General features: G+C 42.5%; 3 non-coding genes and 1 pseudogene across 3 annotated transcripts; 3 read left to right on the top strand and 1 right to left on the bottom strand.

Annotated features, from left to right (window-relative positions):
* Window positions 1-484: 484 nt before the first annotated feature.
* On the top strand, window positions 485-599 carry LOC132896075 (U5 spliceosomal RNA). The gene has a single exon (XR_009655922.1). It is a non-coding gene; the product is annotated as a U5 spliceosomal RNA (small nuclear RNA).
* A 162-nt stretch (window positions 600-761) lies between these two features.
* LOC132898649 (U2 spliceosomal RNA) lies at window positions 762-946 on the top strand. The gene has a single exon (XR_009656568.1). It is a non-coding gene; the product is annotated as a U2 spliceosomal RNA (small nuclear RNA).
* Window positions 947-1454: 508 nt separating this feature from the next.
* LOC132898391 (U2 spliceosomal RNA) lies at window positions 1455-1629 on the top strand (annotated as a pseudogene).
* Window positions 1630-10615: 8986 nt separating this feature from the next.
* Window positions 10616-10728, bottom strand: LOC132896683 (U5 spliceosomal RNA). The gene has a single exon (XR_009656134.1). It is a non-coding gene; the product is annotated as a U5 spliceosomal RNA (small nuclear RNA).
* Window positions 10729-22876: the final 12148 nt, after the last annotated feature.

The following is a 22876-nucleotide window of genomic DNA, read 5'->3' as shown; positions in this document are numbered from 1 at the left end:
TTGGGGAATCGAACCCTGGTGTTCTGTAAAGTTATCCTACCTCTTGGATTTGTCCTACCACGTGACAGGTGGAGATACTGTCCACTATACTAATGAGGATGACACAATAACCCTCATTTATCAATAAAAATGTGGTATGGAAAGCACTTACTGCTGGGGTCAACAGCGTTCCTGTCAATAATCAAACTCCAGTTGATGTTTTCATATTTAATTTTTAGGTCTACATCCGTGATATTGGACAGATCACACAGCACTCAACTGTTCCTTTTCAAAATTCAACACCCCCCACCCCGCTTGCTTATCTATCTATCTATCTATCTATCTATCTATCTTTCAAAAAAGCTCGTTGGTCAGACATTTCTCTGCCTGTGTGCAATGGCTAATAAAGCTGTAAAGGTGTGAGAGATTGGCCCAGGCCACTTTACCCTATACCAGCTTTCTGCACCTCCAATCCAGTGTCACTAACCTGATCCAGTGTTAAGTGTAGATCAGGTTTCTCTTCATTGACGCATAAATCTTTTGCTTTTTACTAAAGTTTTCCGTGGAGAGAAATGTTAATGAGTTCAGTATATTTTTGTAGGTTTTGCTCTGGCGGAGCTGAACATTAGAACTATTGATCTTTTTGCATAGAAGCATCTCCCACGAGGCGATGTCTCTCTTCAAAAGGATCCAGCTGTTGGGGGCAGAGTCTAGCTGTATTTACCTTTCTGGATTTTAATATGTAGAAGTGGTATATTTAAAACCATTGACTACAATAAATTATTGCTTTTCGGTCTTTTGGTTAAGATCAAGTGTGGTGTCTATTCTTATTAATTTAATATCTGGTATGTTCTGTAAATGGAAGTGTTGTTTCAAACAATTTTTTTTTTTTTTTTTAGGATAGGGATCTGGGATAGGGGTTTGCTCCTATCAACCTGATGCTGTAGTATCTTCAGGAATAATGCCTTTGCCCAAAAAAAGGATTTGTTATTTTTATTTAACACTCTTTAAGTGAAGTTGATAAATGTTTTTTTTAGAGTAGAGAATTAAAATAGGATTTTTTTTATTTTATTCTATATGCTCATATGGTATTATAATAGATTTAGGAATGGTTACCTTATTTTAAAAAAGAAAGAAAAAATCTTTATTTTGCCTGCCCTAACTTTTTCCCTATTTTCTGGTTTCTCCATGCTCAACAACACAGGTGTAGAATTGGGTGTGGGCGGTATGGGAGAGAAATGTTAACGAGTTGAACGTATTTTTGTAGGCTTTGCTCTGGCAGAGCTGAACATTTTTGGTTATCAAGTGTTAGAACTATTGATCTTTTTGCATGGAAGCTTCCCCACATACACTCTACAAGGCGATGTCTCTCTTCAAAAGGATCCAGCTGTTGGAGGCGGAGTCTAGCTGTGTTTACCTTTCTGGATTTTAATATGTAGAAGTGGTATATTTAAAACCATTGACTATAGCAAATTGTTGCTTTTCGGCTTTTTGGTTAAGATCAAGTATGGTATCTATTCTTATTAATTTAATATCTGATATGTTCTGTAAACGAAAATGTTGTTTCAAGCAGAATTTTTTTTTTAAGACAGGGAGTAGGAGTTTGCTCCTATCAACCTGATACTGTAGTATCTTCAAGAATGATGCCTTTGCTCAAAAAAAAAGATCATTTTTTTATTCTTATTTAACGCTCTTTAAGTGAAGTTGGTAAATGTTTTTTTTTTTTTTTAGAGTCGAGAATTAAAATAAGATATTTTTTATTATTCTATATGCTTATATGGTATTATAGTAGATTTAGGAATGGTTACCTTATTTAAAAAAAGAAAAAAAAATCTTTATTTTGCCTGCCCTAACTTTTTCCCTATTTTCTGGTTTTCTCCATGCTCAACAACACAGGTATAGAATTGGGTGTGGGCGGTATGGGCGTGTCCCTACCAATATTTCTGATTGAAGAAAAAAAATCCCGCCCCGTGCGCGGTACACAAAGGGTTACTGTAGGTTTCCACTGGGCGAAACACCACGCCCAATTCGCTCATGAATATTCACTCTGGGGGCGTGGTCGCGGTGTCAATTAGCAAGTGCAGTTGCAGTGATGATGCTGATGATGCTGATAGTTTATTTCAAACGTAAACAAACAATGAATAAATAAGCAGATAAGAAAAACAAAACAGCATTTGCAACAATAACACGTAAAAAGCCACTAAATTAGAAAATAAACCTTAAATAATATAGGTAATAATAATATATCAAAACAAAAGAAAACAAGACAAAAATACAAACAAGGACGCACTAAGCAGTTTTGAGTTTACATGTCCGAAAAGGAGTGGGCTGAAGTAAAAACTTATTTAATCCCACCCCTCTGCTTTAGTCAATATAAATTATTTATCGAGCTTCCTTATATATATATATATATATATATATATATTACTCATTACTTCAACTCTTCAGATATCAATTCTCTATGACTATATCATATAATTAATTAATTACCGTATATGTGTATATCCATATGTCTACACACAAGTTCTTTCTCCTGTGTGCTCTGTCACTAGTTTGCCATTGGTCAGTGCTTTCTATCACGCAGACAGGGACATAGGCATTATGGGAGTGAAATAAGGCCCACCGCATCTACCAGTTGTTGTCACAGTATGTTACCCACGTCTACGACTCACAGATCAGAGCTCTTTGGGCAGCAAAGATTTTGCTCAGTGAATCAGGAAAAATCAGAGTGATTTCATGGTTTTCTAACTTTTTTCCACATGTTCTTCTTAAGCACAAGACATAAAACGTAATTAATCAAGTGCCCTGAATTGTACACGTACAGTCGTTCATTTTCTGTACCCATGAGCTATCTCAGGGGTAACCCAGACACATTCACACCTCTGGGCTATTCAGAGTTTTTGCTTGGCCTTCTCTAGGTCTTTGGACTGGGGCAGGAACCCGGAGCACCCGGTGCAAAGCCTCACAAGCACAAAGAGAACATGGAAGCTCCAGACATAATGGCTGCTGGTCACCCACTAGGCTCAAGCCCAGACCCTGCTCGGTGTGAGTTGACACTGCTAACCACCGCAACATTATGCGGCCTATGTAAATTCAGTACAAAGCTGTGCTTTCCAGTGTAAAATCGCCTGGCTACGAGTGGCAGTGTACGTGCTTCCAAAGAAAAGTCTACTTACTTAAGTCGGGGTAAAATGCCTTGTAAGCAATTTGTGACTGGAATGAGGACGTGCTGACATTAAAGCCGGATGTTGCAAGCGTTTGACTTTGGTGCAGACCCAGCAAATTACTTCAAACTGAGCAAACACAAAAGGAGTTTCTGTCGCGGAGATGGAGGTTTCTTCCTCATATCATCTCAGGAACTTTTTCCTTGTCATTGTCGCCTCTGGCTTGCTCACTAGGGATACATTTATAAATTTAAATTTTATATCTGGAATTGATATATTTCTGGAAAGGTGCTTTGTGACAATGTCCATTATTAAAAGCACTGTACAAATCTAATTACACTGAACTGACTTTTAGATATGCAGATTAGCTTTTATTAGGATAAGTCCATGCCTTTGATAACTGCAACAGCTGCAGCCTTGTGTTGATTTTGAGGCTCACATTAACCTTTAAAAATCCTTAACCTTGGTATTAAACAAATTATATAATCACATACAAACCCACTCAACCTTAAAAACAATATAAGCAGCTGCTTAGTGCCCTGAAGCTGCAGCCTAACAAATGCTTGCTGATGCAAATATGTTGTCAGTAAAGCTTGCGTGCTCGCTCAAAAAAGATTGGACCATCCCTAATCACAGAATTATTATTTAAATTAAATAAATGAAACAATGGCCTTACATATACTTCATCAAATAGTGTATCATCAAATAGTGTATCATCAAATCGGATCATAAAACAAAACAAAGCAAATGTGACTGATGGTTTCTTATTCATCCATCTCATCTTTGTTGTATTTACGGTACATCATACTATAAAGTCTCGATGGAGTGTTTTGAAAATCCCTTTACTTTAACAAATGCTTGATTTGCAGGAAAATAATACATACAGGGACACGCCTTGTGAATTACATACATTTAAATCAAAACATTCCTGCCAGGTTTTTATTAATTTTGATTAGAATAATTCCTTTCCCTATTTTACTCATATGAAATAAGGAAGGTTTATTTCTTCAGGATGGAAGCTTGGCTCAGTAATCTTCATACATAACACTTTCTTTAAATAGTTTGGCAACGTAATTTGACTTTTGTGTTTCCAACATGTACAACAACAAAAATGAGTACACACAGCTACCTACAACATGCAGGTGACATCACATGACCACATGATTAATGGTTTCTGTATTCACATGATTCTAATAACTATAAACACACACACACACACACAACTTTATATATATATATATATATATATATATATATATACTGGCGCCATCTGCGGGGGGCACGGACCTTTTTGACCCCCCAAAGATAAAGTTGGGGGGGCAAAAACACCCCAATAATGAAAAAAGTAGTAAACAGTACAGATGAACTCATGTTAACTGACAATTGAAACCACCTAAACAAATAATAGCCTAGCTTTGAATGCAAAATAAGTAATCTATAGAAACGTCACCTAAAATGTTATGATCGGACATGACCCGCCCCCTTTTCCACTTGCAATATTCCAATGGTTGGCAGTGAGTGATTGACAGGTTGCACTACGCAAAATTTACACGTCCTTTAGTGCTTTGCGCAGACTTAAGACCTACCTGCGGAGCACCATGACTGCTCCGAGACTGAATTACTTGGCTGTTCTTTACACACACAAGGAACATACAGACCACATTGATTTGAAAAAAATTACCAATGAGTTCAGCGCTTGTGACAGAAGGAGTGATGTTTTTGCGAAGTTTTAGGGCTGATGGGCTATTAGGGTGAATATGATTTTCTCATGTTCATGAATATGATTTTCTCACTGCCTACTTGTTAATTTCCGTCGCCATGAAAGAGATGTGTTGTTAAAGTTTGTAAGTAAGATTAAAATTAACTTTGTCATATCCATTAACTCTTAACAGAAACTACATTCATGTACAGTTGTCTGCCGAATTCATCTCAAAGAAAATTGCATGAAACTAAATTTGTTTATTGAATAAATTGTGTTTCATACAATGTTTAAAGTCGTGAGATTTTTTAATGCATCATAATAAGTTATCGTTAAAATGGGCGCTTCCCACTTGCAATGGTGAATAGTAATGAATGAAAATGACTTACAACTGAGTCTTTGATATTCAACTACATACACTGCCGATGTCATGACGTCACGGTGCAAGAACATAATTCTGACCCCCCCAATGTTGACATGAAGTTGGCACCTATATATATATATATATATATATATATATATATATATATCACGGGTGATTGCTCTAAGACAACGAGGGAGGCTCAGCCTCCTCTAAAAATGACGAACATCGTGTAGTATGAATTGCGCTAGGCATATGTTTTAGCCGACCTTATAACATTGCTGTTTCAGATCCAGAATCATAGAAATATATGTGCTCAACCCAACTACAGTGCGAAACCATTCCGTTATAACTTTAATGTGTGCGTGAGTTTTTCCCCCTCGTGACAGCGCGATGCAGCCCAGCCTCAGTGGACTTCAATGGCATTTGGGAGCTATGCGCTTTTCAATCTCAAAATGCAAGACGGTTATTGGACAAATACTGCGAAAACGCCCGCCCCACGGACTCCCAGCCTCACATGGGAGGGACATGGCAAAGCTTTCCGTGAGGAGACTGGTGATTGGTGAAAGCGGCCGGATATTTTCTTTGATTGACAGCTCGTTTCAAATATAGACAGGCAGCGTTGAATTTCAGTTCAGTCCCATGCGGATTCGCAAGTGCTGTGGTGTATTGTAAGAGATCAGCTTACATTTCGATTTCATTCATTACATACGGTTTCTACCAGCTTTTTTAGTTTGTATATATTTTCATTGTAAATAAAGTGTAAATATAGTGTTGTCAAGTTTGCTATCTTAGTTCCAGAAATTTCGTTTATTTGAGTGACTGAACTTGAGGGGGCTAGTCAGCTAGCAAGAAAGCTGCGCACGGATGCCAAGCATTGCTGATTTAATTTTGGCAAAGCCATTTGCCAGTCTTCCTTTCGAGGAAAAAATTAAAATTAAAGAGCAGGGTAGAGCAACGCCTCAAATTGACTTGGTGAAAAAGGTAGGGAATAATACTCATTCCTTTCAGCTCTCCTGGTACGAGAAAGTGAATTGGCTAACAGCAAGTGACCCACATCAACAACAGTAAATAGGCTACTTTAGTAATATGTCATGGATGGACCAAAAATATAGAATCTATTTAAAATGTTTATGCTGAGTATATTATATTGGAATATATATTTTTTCTGGATATTAATTAAACACAGCTGCAATTTTGAAAACATTTTTAAACAAAAACACAGCCGAGAACATTTCACACTACAGACCTGGATTAAAAGTGAAGGGTTATCAAAATTGTCAATAAAACATTTCTCAGTCAAAATAAGTAAAATATAGGGAAAGTGTCATTGAATGAAATGTGGCACTCAGCTCTATGTTTGGCTCCCCAAGGTCAGTGTTTGTGCTTATTCCAGAACACTCTGCTGTTACTGCTGAGGTTCCTGACAAAGAGCTGCTTTCAGTAATGATCAATTTTTAAACAACATGCCACAATTTTAAAATATAAAATGTTAAAATATACCCCCCCAACACCACCATCATGTATATTGGACAGTAGGCTAATGGGCCAAAAGAACCTGTTATTTCACAGTTTGTGACCCTGCCAACAATCAGCCAGATCAGAGGCAAGAGTATGGGCAAAATTGATGTTTTTTCTTTTAAAATCTGGAAATATCGTAACCGACCAGCCTCCCCTGTTTGAAAGACTACCAGCCCCCACTGATATATATATATATATGGTAAATATATATGGTAATGCTCACTGACTACGACGCAGGAGATCGGGGTTCGAATCCCGGTCGGGGCAAAACATCATCCAGTAAGGGTCCTTAGGCAAGACCCCTCATGATATATCGGCCTACCTCAGGAATGAGTGAAGACATAACTGATAGAGTCATACCGGCTCAGACGTCGCCCGGGTCAACAAGGTCTGCGTCAGTTGCTAGGGAACCAGGGCAAACTGATGAGAAATGGGCTACTGGAACAAGACATCGATGGACGAGGACAGAAAATACGGAGTTGCTGGAATGCTACTATATGAGCAGTCCCAGAGAGAGGGGATACATGCAGCGAATGTGGGATCATTGGATACTTCGAAACCCACAATCAAGGCTAACAAAGAAACAGCTATTAGCCCAGTGTTCCAACATCCGTAATCGAAATCTACTATCACAACTAGAGATTAATGAAATACAACAACGATGCTATGGCAAGGGGGAGCCAGGAAGACAGGTCAGCGGGGAGATGTCATCATCCCCACAACCAGAGATTGGGTACCAAGCCTCAACACAAGAGCTGCTGACCTGAGAAGGAAGATCGTGACCCAACTGGAAACCTGGAGCCCCCGACAAATACCGAAGCTGAGTTGCCAAGTACCTTCAGAAGATCTACTAGTAGGTGTGAATGCTGCTCTGAAGACAATCTCCACAAGAACCATCACTGAGACCAACAAGCTGATACACAGTACAGCAACAGTAATCATGGAGATGCTTGGACACAAGGTGGGCTTGGGACATAAACAGTATCCACCATGGAAAAGACGATTAGAGGCCAAGATAAAGGCAGCACGGAGAGAAGTTAGCCAGCTAGCTGAACTACAGAAAGGGAACATGGTGAATAAAGGGGCACCCAGGAAGTACAACTCACTCTCCATACCAGAGGCACTCGAAACTGCCAAACAGCGACTAACAGCTCTGGCCACCCGGTTGAAGAGATACACCAAGGAGGGAGAGGCCAGGAGAATAAACAAGCTGTTCTCCACTGAACCAGCCAAGGTGTACTCTCAGTGGCAGGGGAACAACAACCGGTCAGACCCACCAAGAGCTGAGGTGGAAAAATACTGGAAAGACATATGGGAAAGAACGGCATCACACAACACCGATGCCCAATGGTTAGTGGACCTAAGAGCTGACCACAGCAACCTCCCAGAACAAGAACCAGTAACCATCTCAATGGCAGACATCCAAGAAAGAGTGTCAAAGATGAAGAGCTGGACAGCACCAGGCCCCGATATGATCCATACGTACTGGCTGAAGAAGCTAACTGCACTCCATGAACGCCTAGCAGCACAGATGAACCAGCTGCTGAGGGATGGAACCCACCCAGAATGGCTAACCCAAGGCAGGACAGTCCTAATCATGAAGGACCCCCAGAAGGGACCCATCCCATCCAACTACCGGCCAATTACCTGTCTCTGCACAACATGGAAGGCCCTGTCAGGCATCATTGCGGCAAAAATGAGTAAGCATGTGGCTCAATACATGAGCGAGGCACAGAAAGGAATTGGCAGTAACACCAGAGGAGCCAAGCACCAGCTACTGGTCGATAGAACAGTCGCCCGAGACTGTAAGAAGAGACAGACCAACCTGTGCACTGCCTGGATTGACTACAAGAAAGCCTACGACTCAATGCCACACACATGGATACTGGAATGTCTGGAACTGTATAAGATCAACAGGAACCTAAGGACCTTCATCCAGAACTCAATGGAAATGTGGAAGACAACCCTAGAGGCCAACTCAAAACCCATTGCCCAAGTCAACATCAAGTGCGGCATATACCAAGGAGATGCGCTATCACCACTGCTGTTCTGCATAGGCCTGAACCCCCTCAGTCAGATCATCACGAAGAGCGGCTACGGGTACCGATTCCATAGTGGGGCAACAATCAGCCACCTGCTCTACATGGATGACATCAAGCTGTATGCCAGGAACGAGCGAGAAATAGACTCGCTGATCCACACCACCCGGATCTACAGCGATGACATAGGGATGTCATTCGGATTGGACAAGTGTGGCCGGATGGTCTCAAAGAGAGGCAAGATGATCCGGACTGAGGGGATTGACCTACCAGAGGGCAACATAGGTGATATCCAAGACAGCTACAAATACCTTGGCATCCCACAGGCTAATGGAAACCATGAAGAAGCCACAAGGAAGTCAACCACAGCCAAATACCTCCAGAGAGTAAGGCAGGTCCTGAAAAGTCAGCTGAATGGTAAGAACAAGGTCCGAGCCATCAACATGTACGCACTACCAGTCATCAGATACCCCGCTGGCATCATAAACTGGCCAAAGGAGGAGATAGAAGCCACAGATATCAAGACTAGAAAGCTCCTCACCATGCATGGAGGGTTCCACCCCAAGTCCAGCGCCCTGAGACTATACACTAAGCGGAAAGAGGGAGGCCGAGGGCTAGTGAGCATCAAGACCACGGTCCAGGATGAAACATCGAAAATCCGAGAATACATCAGAAAGATGGCCCCAAAGGATGAACTGCTAAGTGAATGTCTCAGGCAGCAGAACCCTGATGAGAGTGCAGAGGAGGAGGAGGAACAGACAACCTGGAGAGACAAACCCCTACATGGCATGTACCACCGTCAGATAGAGGAAGTGGCTGATATCAAGAAATCCTACCAGTGGCTGGATAATGCAGGACTGACAGACAGCACAGAGGCACTAATCATGGCAGCACAAGAACAGGCCATAAGCACAAGAGCCATAGAGGCCAGGATCTACCAGAGTAGATCAGACCCAAGATGCAGACTGTGCAAAGAAGCCCCTGAAACAGTCCAGCACATAGTAGCAGGGTGTAAGATGCTAGCTGGATCAGCGTACATGGAGAGGCACAACCAAGTGGCTGGGATAGTATACAGGAACATCTGCAACCAGTATGGAATAGAAGTACCCAAGTCCCAATGGGCCATACCACAGAAGGTGGCTGAGAACAACAGGGCCAAGGTTCTGTGGGACTTCAGCTTCCAGACTGACAAACAGATCCTGGCTAACCAACCGGACATAGTGGTGATGGACAAAGAGCAGAAGAGGGTGGTGGTGATAGATGTGGCGATCCCAGCTGACGCCAACATCAGGAAGAAGGAACATGAGAAAATTGAGAAGTATCAAGGGTTGAAAGAGCAGCTGGAACGGATGTGGAAGGTCAAGGGTTGCATGGTCCCCGTGGTAGTGGGGGCACTTGGGGCAGTAACCCCCAAACTGGGAGAGTGGCTCCAGCAAATCCCAGGAACAACATCTGAAGCCTCAGTCCAGAAGAGCGCAGTCCTAGGAACATCGAAGATACTGCGCAGAACCCTCAAACTCCCAGGCCTCTGGTAGAGGACCCGAGCTTGAGGATGACATGGATACCCCCCCCCCCCCCCCCGGGGGTGAGAAGGAGTTTTTAGTTTTTTATATATAGATAGATGAATTCCTTCATCATTATAAAGGCTTTATTCTGATCAGGGTCACAATGGATCTGGAACCAGTTATAGGAACACTGGGTGAGAGCCAGGCATATACCAAATACCTACATCATACGATAGTTTCAAGACAAAAAAAAGTAAGACAACACTATTCTTTCTTCCACGGAAACTGTGTTTTAAATAAATTTAATTTAAATTCAATTTTGTGGTTTTTGTTGGGAATTCTGAAAAGAAGCTTTAGAAGCCAGCTTCACTGAAATATCTCTCTCATAAACATTTCTCTCCACAGACGTCTTTAATAAAAGACAAAAGATTTATGCGTCAATGAAGAGAAACCTGAGCTACACTTAAGCCTAGGTCACAACCGGACGTACGATTTTTTGGCCGTGTGATTTTTGGCGTTTCCCAAATCGCTGCGTTTTTTTTTGTTCATGGAGAAAGACGCGCATTGGCCGTAAGTTTGTCTTGCAACCTGAAAAAAAATGTAAGTGCCCATAGAGTTTGTTTGACATGACAAAGAACCTCTGCGGCCGGTCTATGGCTTGAAAATCAGCACGTCACACGCGCGCCCTCTGTGCGTTTATTGCGTTTTTTGCATGTAGACCGGCCGTAGGAGCACGTACGGCCGGTTGTAACCGAGGCTTTAAGATTGGATCAGGATAGTGACACTGTATTGGAGGTGCAGAAAGCTGGTAGAGGGTAAGGTGGCCTGGGCCAATCTCTTACACCTTTGCTAACGATTGCACACAGGCAGAGAAATGTCTGACCAACGAGCTTTTTTGAAAGAAAGAAAGAAAGAAAGAAAGAAAGAAAGATAAGCAAGCGGGGTGGGGGTATTGAATTTTGAAAAGGAACAGTTGAGAGCTGTGTGATCTGTCCAATGTCATGGATGTAGGCCTCATCTCATTATCTCGAACCGCTTTATCCTGTTCTACAGGGTCACAAGCAAGCTGGAGCCTATCCCAGCTGACTATGGGCAAAAGGTGGGGTACACCCTGGACAAGTCATCACAGGGCTGACACATAAACACAGGCAACCATTCACACCTACAGTCAATTTAGAGTCATCAGTTAACCTAACCTGCATGTCTTTGGGGGAAACCAGAGCAAACCCACGGGGAGAACATGCAAACTCCGCACAGAAAGGCCCTCGCCAGCCACAGGGCTCAAACCCGGATCTTCTTGCTGTGAGGCACCAGCACTAACCACTACACCACCGTGCTGCTAGATGTGTACCTATAAATTAAATATGAAAACATCAGCTGGAGTTTGACTATTGACAGGAACACTGTTGACCACAGCAGGAAATGCTTTCCATACCACATTTTTCAGTGTCACCACAAGATGATGTTAGCATCATTTCATCCAAAAGAGAAAGCAACTGGTTGTTGATGAGCTGAAAGAAAATCTCATCTCATCTCATCATCTCTAGCCGCTTTATCCTGTTCTACAGGGTCGCAGGCAAGCTGGAGCCTATCCCAGCTGACTACAGGCAAGGTACACCCTGGACAAGTCGCCAGGTCATCACAGGGCTGACACATAGACGCAGGCAACCATTCACACCCACAGTCAATTTACTGTAGAGTCATCAGTTAACCTAATCTGCATGTCTTTTGACTGTGGGGGAAACCAGAGCACCCGGAGGAAACCCACGCGGACAACATGCAAACTCCGCGCAGAAAGGCCCTCACCGGCCCCAGGGCTTGAACCCAGACCATCTTGCTGTGAGGCGACAGCGCTAACCACTACACCACCATGCCACCTGAAAGAAAATCACATATGTAAACAAGCATCCACTTCTTTAAATGATAAATTTACGCTTGTCAGTTAAAGGTAAGTGGTACAATGAAATGCATCATGGCAAGAAATCAGAAAACAACTCGATGGGTTTCTTTATGGATCCACACTCTATGCCTCTGGGGCTCTGCTCGCGCGGGCCGGAGCTCTGCTAAGATGTCTCATCTCATCTCATTATCTCCAGCCGCTTCATCCTTCTACAGGGTCGCAGGCAAGCTGGAGCCCATCCCAGCTGACTATGGGTGAGAGACGGGGTACACCCTCCTCTCTCCTACAAATACTCAGCTCTCACTTCCCCACTTCGCAAAGTATCGTCTAGTACCCCCATGTCTAACTTTACCGAGCTGTTTGTTTTCCGCCTGATTTCCAGTGTATGACCCGTGTTTACATTTATCCTCGAACTTGTCTTTTGCTTGCTCTCTGTTGCATTGTTTGCTGATTGACTGACCCTCGCTCGTTTCTGGATTATGATTCCTGCTCTACCATTTGGCTCAGGGCACCATACAAGCAAGAACTGCCACTGGATGGATAAACCTCACGCACTTTGGCACTTCTGTTGGGATGGAGTTTACCCATGTAATTTACCACTGCAGTGTGTGCGATTTAAAGTTTTGTCACATTAATTTATATGGCATAAGTCCAAAAGCCAGGGTCTGTCATGGTATGGGGTTGTGTCAGTGCCCTTGGTAAAGGTAACTTACACTTCTGTGATGGCAGCATTAATGCAGAAAAGTACACTGAAATTTTGAAGCAACATATCCTGCCTTCAAGATGACAACTTTTCCAAGGATATTTCAAGAAGACAATGCAAATCCACATTCTGGACACATTAAAAAAGGCATGGCTGTGGAAGAAGAGGGTGCCTGTCCCCTCTGTCCCCAATAGAGAATGTGTGGGGAATTTTGAACTGAAAAATATGATCATGATGACCTCATATTGTTGCACACCTGATGACCTGTTTGCAGGAAGAATGGGACAAAATAACACCTGAAACACTTCATCACTTGCTGTTTTCTGTTTTCACTACCTAAACATCTTTTAAGTGTTGTGTGAAGGAATAGCAACATTACAAAGTCGCAAATGCTTGACCGTCCAAGCTTTTTTTGAAAATGTGTTGTAAGACTCAAAATTTAAATGTTTATTAAAAAAAAAAAAAACCCAGTCAAATTCATGAGGTAAAATATTACATATTGTGCTGTTGTAATTTTTTGAGTGCAATACAGGTCAAACATTATTTACTTTTTTTTCAGTCTACGTTTCATTTTCAACATATAATCTAAATGTTTTCTGACTTAGGGTTGTACTGGACACTGAACTATTTTCAGGATTAAAATAATAATAATAATTTACTCCAATTGCCACTTAAACAGGACAATAATTATAATTCTTTGTTTGTGGACCAGTAAAGTAAAACAAAACCGTAAAGAGGGATAGAATTTTGTCAAAATGTTAAATCTTGAGACACAGCCCAGTCCTCTAACTCCAAAAGATCTATTTAAGAGGTGAAGTTGGATGCAGTGAGTTGATCAGCAACAGTGGGATTGTTCTGTGTTGTATTGGTGATTTAGTTCACCGTGACTGATACTGTAAAGTGATGATCTGTACAAAGTTATGCTCCAACAGCAGAACTTCCTGGGTGTGGCCTTCTAGAAATGTGTTCTCTCATGTGTAAAGGTCAGCACATACAACAAGCACTATTATACAGGATCCTCACAGAGCTGTGTTCAGAAATGGCTCAACTATACAACTTCCTGTGTGTAGACATGCATGTTCTCTTCGTGCCTGTGAGGCTTTGCACTGGGTGCTCCGGGTTCCTGCCCCAATCCAAAGACCTAGAGAAGGTCAAGCAAAAACTCTGAATAGCCCAGAGGTTTGAATGTGTCTGGGTTACCCCTGAGATAGCTCATGGGTACAGAAAATGAACGACTGTACGTGCACAATTCAGGGTACTTGATTAATTACGTTTTATGTCTTGTGCTTAAGAAGAACATGTGGAAAAAAGTTAGAAAACCATGAAATCACTCTGATTTTTCCTGATTCACTGACCAGGATCTTTGCTGCCCAAAGAGCTCTGATCTGTGAGTCGTGCACATGGGTAACATACTGTGACAACAATTGGTAGATGCGGTGGGCCTTATTTCACTCCCATAAGGCCTGTGTGCCTGTCTGCGTGATACAAAGCACTGACCAATGGCAAACTAGTGACAGAGCACTGAAAATCGGGCCTCCTGATGGACAATTTTCGAGGCCAGCCACCAAATTTCTAGTAAGACAGATAGATAACGTTTATTGCCTCTGCTGGGAATTTTGGGACGAAAAGTGGCTAGAAAAAGCAGCGGACTGTGTCGGCGTCTGGGCTCTGGGCCCAGCGCGCTTCCGGTGCACCACTCTGCACACCCCACACGGGTCTCTAACCCACAATCACTGGGTCACGGAAAACGTTGGAGTAAAAGTTGGCAGACTCGGCCGAAGATGGTTTCGATCCATCAACCTCCAGGCCCGGCACACTCCCGCTGCTGACCTCTCACTTTCTGTGGGTCTGGAGCCTGCAATAGCTGTCTTCTGGAAAACATTGGAGTAAAAAGACCACCAGCTAGCAGAGGATGGTTTTGATCCATTGGCCTCAGCACACTCCCACTGCGCCACTCTGCTAACCTCACATGCCAGATGGGACTCAAACCCACAGTCCCTGGCTTAGGAAGCCTGTGCCTTATCCATTAGGCCACTGGGGCTCTGCCGTGACTGCATGAAAAAGGTCAGTCACTCAAAAATAGCTAGGCTCGTCCCTCAGCCGTCTCTCATCTCCGCGACAGAAACTTCTTTTGTGTTTGCTCAGTTTGAAATAATTTGCTGGGTCTGCACCAAAGTCAAATGCTTGCAACGTCTGGCTTTAATGTCAGCATGTCCTCATTCCAGTCACAAATTGCTTACAAGGCATTTTACCCCGACTTAAGTAAATAGACTTTTCTTTGGAAGCATGTACACTGCCAGTCGCAGCCAAGCAATTTTACACTGGTGCAGCTTTGTACTGAATTTACATAGGCCGCATAATGTTGCGGTGGTTAGCAGTGTCAACTCACACCGAGCAGGGTCTGGGCTTGAGCCTATTGGCTGACCAGCAGCCTTTATGTCTGGAGCATGCATGCTCTCTCCGTGCCTGTGAGGAGTTGCACTGGGTGCTCTGGGTTCCTGCCCCAGTCCAAAGACCTAGAGAAGCTCAAGCAAAAACTCTGAATAGCCCAGAGGTTTGAATGTGTCTGGGTTACCCCTGAGATAGCTCATGGGTACAGAAAATGAACGACTGTAAGTGTACAATTCAGGGCACTTGATTAAATATGTTTTATGTCTTGTGCTTAAGAAGAACATGTGGAAAAAAGTTAGAAAACCATGAAATCACTCTGATTTTTCCTGATTCACTGACCAGGATCTTTGCTGCCCAAAGAGCTCTGATCTGTGAGTCGTAGACGTGGGTAACATACTGTGACAACAATTGGCAGATGAGGTGGGGCTTATTTCACTCCCATAAAGCCTATGTGCCTGTCTGCGTGATAGAAAGCACTGACCAATGGCAAACTAGTGACAGAACACTGAAAATCAGGCCTCCTGATGGACAATTTTCGAGGCCAGCCACCAAATTTCTAGTAAGACAGATAGATGACGTTTATTGCCTCTGCTGGGAATTTTGGGAAGAAAAGTGGCTAGAAAGAGCAGTGGACTGTGTCGGCATCTGGGCTCTGGGCCCAGCGCACTTCCGGTACACCACTCTGCACACCCCACACAGGTCTCGAACCCACAATCACTGGGTCATGGAAAACGTTGGAGTAAAAGTTGGCAGACTCGGCAGAAGATGGTTTCAATCCATCGACCTCCAGGCCCGGCACAGTCCCGCTGCTGACCTCTCACTTTCTGTGGGTCTGGAGCCTGCAATAGCTGCCTTCTGGAAAACGTTGGAGTAAAAAGACCACCAGCTAGCAGAGGATGGTTTCAATCCATCGGCCTCTGTATTATGGGCCCAGCACTCTCCCACTGCACCACTCTGCTGACCTCACCCCCCAGATGGGACTTGAACCCACAGTCCCTAGCTTAGGAGGCCAGTGCCTTATCCATTAGGCCACTGGTGCGCTGCCATGACAGGGCAAAAGAGGGTAGCCACTCAAAAATAGCTAGGCTCGTTCCTCTGCTGTCTCTCATCTCCATGACAGAAACTTCCTTTGGGTTTGCTCAGTTTGAAATAATTTTCTGGGTCGGTACCAAAGTCAAACGCTTGCAACATAATGACATTTCAGTATTATGGGTAGACCATAATATTGGTCTAACGGTAAAATAGCACGAGCGCTCGAGAACTTTTTTGATACGTTGAAAGGTTATAATTTTACTTGGCAACAGAATGTATCTGAATTCTGATTGGTTGTTGTTATATTATTGCCCTTCTGTTGTGTCCTTGAGCCCAGAGCGGAGGGGGGAGGGAGGGACAGGGTTCTGCTGAAGCGCACATAGTGTTCTGGTCGAGGGAAATTGTGTAAAATGTGTTTCTTCAATTCAGAACACGCTTTAAAAAGTTTTCAAAAGAGAGGCGGAGGAACCAAACATTTCTGATCAAGAAGGCGGAGGCTGTTTTGCTGATTCCGTGGAAATGTTTGATTTGATTAAAAGGTGTTTGGGCCGCGAACAATGTCCACATCACCATCGGGCTGTTGTTGTTGTTGTTTACATGTGTCATGTTACAGGAACTTGGTCAGGGCTCTGCAGGTCTTAACTGAAGCGCTTCAAATTCAGGGTTAGCGGGCTGCTAAAGTTTGCAGGCACTTCACAAGCAAGACTCGATGCGATATTAGCCAACATTAGCACAATCTGATATGATTTAATAATGTCTTTGTGACCTTAATGAACTCCAGTTGTTGTCGGTATCAAGTTGGATTGTTATTTACAGGCCACACAAACTTAGAAAACAGTCATGTTCATCTGTTGTCGTTTTTACACACTGAATCCGGACTGTTGTTCACTGATTAATTTTACAAGCTAATCTAATGCTGCGTTCCTCAAGGACAGTTTGCTCGCAAGCAGCCGCTCACTGCACTGCAACTGCACTTGCTAATTGACATGGGCTTTCTGTTTTCGTGACCACGCCCCCAGAGTGAATATTCATGAGTGAATTGGGCGTGGTGTTTCGCCCAGTGGAAACCTACAGTAACCCTTTGTGTCCCGCGCACGGGGCGGGATTTTTTTTCTTCAATCAGAAATATTGGTTGGGACAGAAATATATAAATTCCGGATATAAATGTTACATATATAGAATTTATCCTGAAGGATGAAGCCAGAAGGCGATGGTGGCAAGACAAGGTCACTGGTATCTCAGGAGTCGCATGTGTAGCGAGAGAGAGAGGGGGTTGGGGAGATGGAAAGAGAAACCCTCCTCTAAATACACACAATTTCAAACTGGAAGTCTGCAATGTAATCTCACAGTAAATTCAAAATAATTTTGGTTGTTTATTTTATAACAGACATTTTCTGGAGTATTTCATTAAAGTGAGAGAAAAAACAGCTGCTGGTCTTGGTAATACCAATATACTGTATAGATTGAGGCACTGCCTAAAAGTGGAGCTCCCATCTGTTTCTGCATTGTAGAATTTTCTTATATCATAGCCAGCCACTTTTGTTTTATATCGAAAATTGCCAAAAAAATAAAAATTCAGGCATGACGCGCGCACGTTGTACATGGAGATTTTCCCGCCATCATTGGGTTGCCTGTGATGGCAGGCACACGAGTACGCAACACACAGCGACGTTGGGCAACAACAGCGAGAAGTTACTCACTACTATACTGTCCCGACTACTACTCTACTTCACACTTCACTACTCACTCCACTAGTTGTTGGGTTTCCTGTGGTGGCAGGCACACACAGGACCGAAACCATCAGAAAACAACCCGATGGGTTTCTTTATGTATCCACACTCTATGCCTATGGGGCTCCCCTCACGTGGGCCAGAGCTCCGCTAACACATAGTCTGGTGGTTATTTCTCAATAGGGCGCTCCATAACACTTTCGTGCACATCTACTGTAGGGGTAAAAGCTGCCAATTGTTTTTTTTAGTCAGAAGGGGTCCTAACAAGTAGAAATAGGGTGGTTGGCATCTTTGAAAATGCCTATGACTCTGCTTTGGCAGCCATTTTGGAAACCGCCATAGATGACTGTTATAATTTAACAAAATAAGATCTTGGGAGCAATGAAGAACAATTAATATGTTGCAAAGCACAATCTTTCTTGTACAGAGGACAAAATTATAGTTTTTACATTTTCATGAAATGTCAGCCATGTTAGTATTCCAATATGGCTTCTGAATAACGATATTATGAAATTAAGTTTTTTAAAGAGATAAAGAATTTTGTTGTTTAAACACATGTTTCAACAGCTTATAAATTTACTGGTGACATCAACAGTACTGACACCAATTAAGAATTAAGGAACATACAAGAACATTTATTTCTGCAAAGTATGAAATGTTTATTGTGAACATCATAGCAATGTCTTCAATATTAACAGGGCTGAAGATTAATAACACTAATATATGCTTTTAAACAGCTTCAGTAATGTACATTTTATACAGATTTATACAGCTAACACTTAATTATCACTGACCCAAGAGCATGTTCTTCGCTAGATACCCTGCTCATCCTCAGGGTCACAATTGTTTATGCAGTTGGCGGACCAGTCACATTCGCCATGGGTTTTGACCTTGTTGCTTCAAACCGCTTTTTCAGTCTTGTTATTTCTGTTGCATTTGTGAATTGAGAATAGCATGTTTTATGCCACTTGATGCTATTGGGGTCCAGATTCATGTGCTTTTGTAAATATTCAAAAAACTCAAAATATTCCTCATCTTTGTATCTTATGCGTTCTTCAGCTTTGGTCTTTAAAGTCATCATTCCCGATTCACTTGCTTGATGTAAAGTTTTGTCATTCTTGTTCCTTCCACAGTCTTGTTGACATATGAAGCACTTCTGGAAATCAATATCCCCTCCTCTTTTTCTTTTCTTGGAGCTGAATAAGGGTTCCACGACTGACTAAAAAACAAGGGATCCAAAAGACAAATAGTAGTGTCTCAATGTACAGTTTTTAAAAATGTGAGACTTAGAAATGAGTGCAAAAACTCATGATAGCCTCAGATTCCTGCTCTTGGCAGACAGGAGTGGAACCTGATGTGGATTTCTGCTATTGTAGCCAACCCAAGGTTTGGTGTTTTGTCCATGCTGAGATGGTTTTCTGCTCACCACAGTTGTAAAAAGTGATTATTTGAGTTAGCATATCCTTCCTTGCACCTCAAACTAATCTGGCCATTTTCCTCTGTTATAAACAAGGTGTTTCTACCCAGAGAACTGTCGCTCACTCAGTTTGTTTGTTTGTTTGTTTGTTTTTCTCACCATCCTGTGTAATCTATAGAGACTGGTGTGTATGAAAATCCCAGAAGCTCAGTAGTCTCTGAAATACTCAAGCCAGCCTTTCTGGTACCAACAACCATGCCATGATCAAAATCACAGAGATACTTTTTCTTCATTCTGATATTTGATGTGAACATTACCTGAAGCTCTTGCCCTGTATCTGTAGGATTTTTTTTTGTATTATGCTGCTGCCACATGATTGGCAGATGAGATAACTACAAGAATGTGCAGGTGTTCCTAATAGGAAATTTAGTGTGATCAATCCACCTAAATGCATGTTTGAAAATTTGAATCACAGAATAAACTGAAAAAAATAGTGCTTGATAAAAGTCTAGAGTCATCATCCCTTAATCACATAATTTTGTTTACATGATATACATGACGGGCGGCACGGTGGTGTAGTGGTTGGCGCTGTCGCCTCACAGCAAGAAGGTCCTGGGTTCGAGCCCTGGGGCCGGCGAGGGCCTTTCTGTGCGGAGTTTGCATGTTCTCCCCGTGTCCGCGTGGGTTTCCTCCGGGTGCTCCGGTTTCCCCCACAGTCCAAAGACATGCAGGTTAGGTTAACTGATGACTCTAAATTGACCGTAGGTGTGAATGTGAGTGTGAATGGTTGTCTGTGTCTATGTGTCAGCCCTGTGATGACCTGGCAACTTGTCCAGGGTGTACCCCGCCTTTCGCCCGTAGTCAGCTGGGATAGGCTCCAGCTTGCCTGCGACCCTGTAGAAGGATAAAGCGGCTAGAGATAATGAGATGAATGAGATGAGATATACATGACCCATATTCATCAAAGTTCAGTGTAATCAAATCTTGCGATGGAAAAAAGGAAAAGCAAATTCCACTGGGAATTTTCTTATTTTTCTATTTCATTATTTTTTTTGTATCTGTATGATCAAAGTCACATCTGTTCATACATATATACCTACATACATAATAAACACATGAGCAAATGAATGAGTGAATGAATGAACAAATGAAAATTGATGACAGTAGGTTATGGGGAAACCCAGAAAAGAGTTAATTAGTTTTATTCCAGTGCAAACCAGCAAAACCTGACACAATGGATCTGGAAGTGTCATTAAAATATTTTGGAGAATGAAATATGTAGGTTTGTGAATTCACTGTGATTAATGTGGAGTTGTTGTGTTAATCCCTCATTATTATTCTGTTCTATTTCCTCCAGCTGCATATGTTACAGTACCACAAACGGTGTTTGTGTCTGTGGTTAACTGACAAGTTGGTAAAGGGAATATCTTTAATCTGTGGTTTTAGAAGCTTCATGTATACCATTTGTATGTTTTTGTAAAGCCTTTCAATGACTCTGTATTACTGTGGTACATCTCTAAGAGCACAGTGATAGAGCGCAGAATCTGAGAGCTTTAGACCTCTGATAGTAAGTTCAGTGGAGTCTCTGGTTGTTTTTGACTCTAATCGACGATCATCAGGAGTGCTCTGTTCAGAACTATATAACCTCGCACCTTTATACAGTAAAAACTGTGGTGCGCTGTTCGGATATTGTTTGTACCAGTAAAGAAAAATGCTCTCACTGCTTGACTCATATGAACATTTCAGAGTAACAGTGTCTGTTTCTTTCCTGACAATCTTGGCATCTTCATCTGTCGGCCAAATTTTGTCTGCAAAACTGCCTGTTGGAAAAGAGAATATAAATAAATAAATCAGTGAAGTATTTTTTTAAACCAAATACAGACTAATAAATTAAGAAATTACTAGATGAAAACAAACGTGTATTAATTAATACAATAATTTAGCAGTTAAAATATATTGTAATAATTCATAATTGTACTAATTAAGGTAATGATGAGCTGATGAAAGTTAATTACCTGTTGCGACAGTGAGAATCAGTGGGATGTATCTCACTGTGTACAGTAAATTGTATGGTTGAGCCATTTCTGAACACAGCTCTGTGAGGACTCTGTATAATAGTGCTGTATGTGCTGAACTTTCCACATGAGGGAACACATCTGTAAGAAGTGCACACCCAGGAAGTGCTGCTGTTGAACACTGTATGGACTTCTTATTGGCTCATTAATATCAATAATAAAGTTTAAATTAAATCTGACGTCAGCCTAATCTGACTGAGTTTGGAGAAAGCCGTCTGTTTGAATTTTGTGTCACTGTGAGCTCCAGGGTGCAGGACGACGGTGCAGAGTCTGATACTGCAGCAGGATTACAAAGATGGAGTAACAATACATTCATTAAAACAAATATTAACTGTGGATAATATAGTTTATGATGTATGTTAATTCTGTTAATGTACATATTTTGCTGAAATTTGTGATAATATTGTTGGAAAAGAGTTATAGACGAATATGAGTCACTATAATATATTCATTTATTTTCTATACCACTTATTCATTGCAGGTGTCGGGTGAGCTGGAGCCAATACCAGTTGACAGTGGAGGGGTATACCTTGGACAGATCGCCAATCTATCATGGGGCTAACACAGAGAAACAGCCATTCACACTCACATTCACACTTATGGGCAAGTTATGGCCCTTTTCCACTACCCTTTTTCAGCTCACTTCAGCCCGACACGGCTCGCGTTTCGACTATCTAAAAACAGCACGACTCAGCTCGCTTCAGCCCTGCTTAGCCCCCAAAACTCGCACGGTTTTGGAGTGGGGCTGAAGTGAGCCAAACCGAGCTGAGTGAGGCTGGGGGCGTGAGCAGACACTCCCCTGTGCACTGATTGGTGAGGAGGAGTGTCCTCACACGCTCCGCGAGCACGCTGGGATCTGTAAACACCGTAAACCCGGGAGAAGGAGAATTACAAATTACGAAAATTATGAAGCCTTATGCACCTCGCCTCATCTATACGCTCTTGCCAGTATCTGCTGGCGTTGTCGGTGACAACAAGCCACAGCACCAAGACCAGCAACACTAACGACTCCATGTCCTCCATGTTTATTGTTTACTATCCGGGTCGTGAGACTACCGCTTAAAAGCTCACTGATGTCACTGTTTGCGCCGCCTCACGACATCACGTGACGTCCACCCATTTTCGCTAACTCCACCCAATGTGTCCACCCACTTCCAGCCAGCACGGTTCAGCGCGCTTGTAGTCGAAATGCAACTCCAACAGCCCCGCTCAGCTTGACTCAGCCTGGCTCAGCACGGCACGGCTCAGCCGCGTTGGTAGTGGAAAAGCGGCATTAGAGTCCCCAGTTGACCTAATCTGCATGTCTTTGGACTGTGGGAAGAAACTGGAGCACCCAGAGGAAACCCACGCAGGCACGGGG

Source organism: Neoarius graeffei, chromosome 1, assembly GCF_027579695.1.
Source record: "Neoarius graeffei isolate fNeoGra1 chromosome 1, fNeoGra1.pri, whole genome shotgun sequence".
NCBI classification, from domain to species: domain Eukaryota; kingdom Metazoa; phylum Chordata; class Actinopteri; order Siluriformes; family Ariidae; genus Neoarius; species Neoarius graeffei.
The sequence above is the reverse complement of the archived record's forward strand: the minus strand, read 5'-3'. Positions and strand labels throughout refer to the sequence as shown.